A 5,821-nucleotide genomic window follows, 5' to 3' on the forward strand; every position below is an offset into this window, starting at 1 on the left:
GCAGGTACACGGCCGTAGGCAGAGAGCACTCTGTTCTGTGGACATTGACAGTTGCTGGGGAAAGTCTTAGAGGCCGTGTGTTAACGCTGGCCTCCGAGCATGAGCCTTCTTGTCTGGCAGGCTGGTGGAAGGTGGAAAGGTACAGGCAAGGCAGTCTGCTCACAAAATTCCACCTAATCCCTGCCAGCCAGCGCAAACACATACAACCACACACGGTTCACCATCAGCCCTCCCAAGGGGCCACACAAGTCAACATAGTATGGGAGGAAACTCATGACAGCTGCCTGCACTAGTCAAACAACTCCCCATTCATAAATATGAATGGACACCCAGATTTGCCCCACACTCAAAGACGAAGAAAAGGGTGGTATATAAGAATAACTCCTCTCCTAAAGAAGAAATAGAGTTAATCCAGGGAGCAAAAGAGAATGTAAAAGTATAAGATTATTGTTTGAGTCAGACAATAATTATAATTATTTTTGAACGGGAGTAGCTAAAAGAGGAACGCTTGGAAAAGAAACCAAAATCATTTGAAATTTATAATGAAAGTGTCATTGGGCAAAAAAATCCATAGAAAATATGAAAGATAAAATCAGGGATGTCTCCCAGAAAGGAGAACAATTTATTAAAAAAAAAAAAAACAGATTAAAGAGGAAAATTAAAAGATAAGGCAGAATAATGCAAAATACTCACAATCTAATAGATGTTCCAGGAAAAAAAAAAAAAAAAGAGCAGAGGAAAACAAAAAGGGACATTATCAAATAAATAACAGAATTAAAAATCCCAAAACGGAAGACCACCAACCCTCAAGCTGCAAGGACCACTAAAAGTCACGAAGCAGAAGGAATGAAACATGGTCCACATTTTGGTGCACATATCCTTGTGAAAGTTTAATATGCCAACAATAAGAAGACAAGCTTAGATGTTTAGAGAAAGAGAGAGAAAACTAAACAAAAAAAATTTTTTTTCAATTAAACCAAAAATAGTTACATTTTTAACCGACCTCTCATCAACAATAGCAGATGGAGAAGTCCTTACACATTATGGAATGAAGACATTTTCATTTATTCAAGACCTCAGAAAGTTATGTTCCATCCACTGTTTCTGGAGGTAAAATAATTGAGGTACATTGCAGCAAAATAATAAACACATAGACACTAAAAAGGAAATCATTAGATTCAAGAAACAGAGAACCTAATTCAAAAGTTAATGAAAAAAAAAAAAATCTTAGTCGCACTGCAATGGCAGCAGGTTGGGAAAGCAACTGATCCAAATGAGATCATTAGACAATTAATATGATTGATGGAAAATACGGATATGATTACATATTGTAAAGAAGGGATATGCTTCTTTGATAAAAGAAAAAAGCAGTTTGGAACACTGAGAGAGATATAAAAACATACTACAAATTTAAGAATCAAACAAAGCATACTAAAATATGGAATCACTTGGAGTAGTTAGTGAAGTACAAGAAAAAAGAATCCCTTCGAATATATTGTTTGGACCTCTCTTAATCACACAGTATTAGTGACAGAGGAGTCTATTTTCTTTTTTTATTGGTCCAGATATGGTAGTTTGTCTAACAGTGAATAATATTAATATGATCAAATATTTAAAATTCTGTTCATTGGTTTCCATGTACACAGCCCACATACAGATTAGAAATGAAAAAATTAATCATCGTACAGATACAATGTAACTATTTTGTAAACCTTGACAATGTAAGTCACTGCAGATCTGCCATATTGGACCTTGAAAAATGTTAAATGGATGAGGGACAGAGGGTGACAAGTTTCTCATCCTATCGTACGAAAGAAGAGATTCTGCCAGGGGTTGGTGAGATAAGAAACAGAAGCTTAAGTCTGTCATTTAAAATAACCAAGTGGATGGGAATGCAAGCTGGTGCAGCCACTCTGGAAAACACTTTGGAGTTTCCTCAAAAAACTAAAACTAGAACTACCCTACGACCCAGCAATTGCACTACTAGGCATTTATCCACGGGATACCGGTGTGCTGTTTCAAAGGGACACATGCACCCCCATGTTTATAGCAGCACTATCGACAATAGCCAAAGTATGGAATGAGCCCAAATGTCCCTCGATGGATGAATGGATAAAGAAGATGTGGTATATATATATATATATATATATATATACCATGGAGTATTACTTGGCAATCAAAAAGAATGAAATCTTGCCATTTGCAACTACGTGGATGGAACTGGAGGGTATTATGCTAAGTGAAATTAGTCAGTCAGAGAAAGACAAAAATCATATGGCTTCACTCATATGAGGACTTTAAGAGACAAAACAGATGAACCTAAGGGAAGGGAAGCAAAAATAATATAAAAACAGGGAGGGGGGCAAAACAGAAGAGACTCATAAATATGGAGAACAAACTGAGGGTTGCTGGAGGGGTTGTGGGAGGGGGGGATGGGCTAAATGGGCAAGGGACACTAAGGAATCTACTCCCGAAATCATTGTTGCACTATATGCTAACTAATTTGGATGTAAATTAAAATAATAATAATAATAAAACAAGTTAAAAACAAACAAACAAATAAATAAAACATTAAAATAACCAAGTGGATAAATAAATGAATAGAACTATAATTGGAATATTTAGAACTATGACACTAACTCAAAGACTGACAGAAGCCAAAAAAGGCTAAAAACACTTACCACTGGGGAATGGACGTAGGGAGACAATTGCCTTTTCCTTCCATAAATTTTCGGCACATTTGGTAAATTTTTAACATGTGCGTGAATTGGTTTTGTAAATGATAATAACAATATTTAAAAATTAAATGACCTTGTTCCGAGAAGAGAACATTTATGGGGACCCTGATATAAAAGCTTCACATATATCATCTCAGCTTACTCGCCATAAAACAAGTACGATATGGTCATTATCTTCCCTAAGCCTGATTTTCTTCATTGGTAAAATATTGATGGTAAGTTGGTCGAACAGCTGACCTGTTGTGTAATGCTAAGTGCGATTGTGGCTTTTCCAGGTACTCTCCCCCCAGCCGTGCCAGGCTTCCTCAGGAGGATGCTCTACACAGACCCATGTGTTGAGACTAAAGAGACAGGTTCTAATCCTGTCTCTGTGGCCAGCTTGGGTCATGGCTTTGAGCACCTGTTTATCTCAATTGTCTTCTTCTTTGAAAGGAATGGACTTGAACAGTGAAATATCTAGGACTTTTGTATTTTTAAATGTAGTCTGAGTTTCATTCATACCCCACCCATTCCACCTCCCCCAACACACACTCCGAGAAGTAAAGACTTCAGAATTAGCTAATTCTATTAGCTCTGTAACTTTAGACTACCCTCTTAACCTCTCTGAGACAATTTATGCATCGATTTGAAAAAGTCAACAAATACACTCCAATTTCTTTATCATTATTTCCATCTTGCTTCTTCTGTCTGGCCAGATGGGGGCGTTGCCTCCCTTGGCATTGGTCAGCCCATAATTTGAAGTTGCGCAATGCCTGGCATCTGGAAGGGAGAGGAGAGGCTATTACCACAGGCTCTAATTCAAGAGCAGAGATCCCCTCCCGGATCATGGGATTGTAATGTGAACTGCACACTTAACTTCTTGATCAAGCACAAAGGAAGACTGGGCTTCACAGAAATGCACTATTTCATAGTTCAATAGGTTAAACTGAAAATAACGCAATACAAGTCTCAAATAGAGGAAGGAACCAAGATGGTGATCTTCTCTCATAGATAGGAAATCTTCAGGGATGTTATTCCAATTGTGCCCAAGGTCCCAGGACTTGTGGTGTGGTCTGGGCTGCTCTAGGCATGATGACATAGGGAAGTCTCCCTGGGAATACAGCCTCCCGTCCAAATGGGTATTCTCATGGAATTATAATTTGACTTTATGCGAAAATAGCTCAAACCTACAGCTCTTAGGAGGGACATGTCTTCACTGTTCTCCTAAATTCAGTATCTGGCAAAGGAGGGGGGTTTTGATTGAATTTTATGGATTAAAGCTTCCTACGCTAACTACTTAAATAGAGGCAGCATGAGAAGCAACTGGTCTCTCCAAGTTTCTCCATGAAAGTGGTAAAGAAGGTATGTTGTAGGTTTATAACAGTATCAGATGAGCCAATTTCATCCCTAGTCTTGGATTGACAGTATCTGAACTTCAGGAGCTGTGTGGATGAGGTTGATACCCCCCAATGATGCCTAAATAGTTTAATTTTTTTCAAACACTTATTCATTTTTGACAGACAGAGACAGAGCACAAGTAGGGAAGGGGTAGAGAGAGGGAGGCACAGAATCTGAAGCAGGCTCCAGGCTCTGAGCTGTCCGCACAGAGCCCGACGCGGGGCTCGAACTCACGAACTGTGAGATCATGACCTGAACCAAAGTCAGACGCTCAACCGACTGAGCCACCCAGGTGCCCCAATGATGCTTAAATAGTTAATGTGACTTTTCTCTTCCACTATACAATGGATTCTTGTGCCCATAGGCAAAAGAATTTTATTAACATTTGAGCCCATGTGTCTTCTGAAGTAGATATAAACAGAATGCCTATCCCTGAGATCTTTGGAGTTGAGGTTTTTTAAAAGGTTTGGAATAATTTTAAAAGCTTTGGATTTGCAGAAGTTTCTTAGCCAACCACAGGGCAACATATAAAAGTGGTTACTGAATTTCATACCCATAAGATGCCAGAATTTGAAGGGAACATTGAGATTACTTAATCACACTGTTTCTTGTTAAAGATAATTAACCTATGGTTAAAGGAGGTGATATGTTCTATCCAAGTCCATAAATCCCATAGGGATTGAAAAAGGCTCCAATGTACTCACTTCTCCATGTATTTACTTAAGCGAAGTATGTCTACTGAGTACCCACTCAGTCCTACCGATTACATCAGGCTATAGGAAAACAGATACGGATATGTGATAGCCTCTGCCTTCCAAAAGTCTTTTTTCTGCAGGGGAGGCAGGGATGTGTCAGTCCCAGAGTAACACAAGAGGACCTAACAGAGATGGTTGCCATGAAGTCTAAGACCTCTAATTGTTGTGAAAGGCTGGGTCAGACCTCACAAAGGGCATCCCATTTGAGTAGAATCTTGCTGTTAAAGAGGGAAATAAACATTTCCAGGTGGAATAAACAATATGTACAAGACTTTATAGGTCAAGGAAATTCAAAAGTGTTATTAGGCCAAGTGGGGTCTTATGGAAAATTAATATCCAAGGAGTCCAGAAGATGCATCCTAGACTCCAAATTCTGCAGAATAACAGCACATCAAATAGAAATGGAAAACTTGGATGTGGGCTGGTATGGTTTTCCAAATACTTCATCATGGGGCAAGGAAATCAGAGCAGCTCTTGAATGTAATGAGAACAGGTCATCGTAGGGAAGCCAGAAGGAATCTTTGCCCCAAATGAGAGCTCTGCCTACTGCACTCTGAATCTCAAAAGGGGGACCCAAACATTCAGAACCACATCTCCTTAAGGATGGGGATAAAAAGGTAAATGCTCTGGAGGGTAGAAGCCCAGGACATACACTTCCTCATAAGAAATGTACCAGTTAATATAGGGACTGTTTTGATATGCAATATTTCAAACAGTAGAGTTCTGAAATCCTTCCTTTCTCTCACCCTCAATGGAAGGCCTCTTGATATATAAAGAAAACGTTCCCTTCTTTAATGTGTTTTTAAAAGACACCCCTCTTTTATTCCCACAGAACTGAAGGGAAAGATCTCCACTGTTGTGGTATGTAATCACAGCTGTAAGCCTAGTAGGGAGGCAGTAGTGTGTAGTGATCAAGGGCAGGGCCTCTGGAGCCAGACAGCTTTGGTGTAA

The sequence above is a fragment of the Leopardus geoffroyi genome, chromosome A3, assembly GCF_018350155.1.
Source record: "Leopardus geoffroyi isolate Oge1 chromosome A3, O.geoffroyi_Oge1_pat1.0, whole genome shotgun sequence".
In the NCBI taxonomy this organism is placed as follows: Eukaryota; Metazoa; Chordata; class Mammalia; order Carnivora; family Felidae; genus Leopardus; species Leopardus geoffroyi.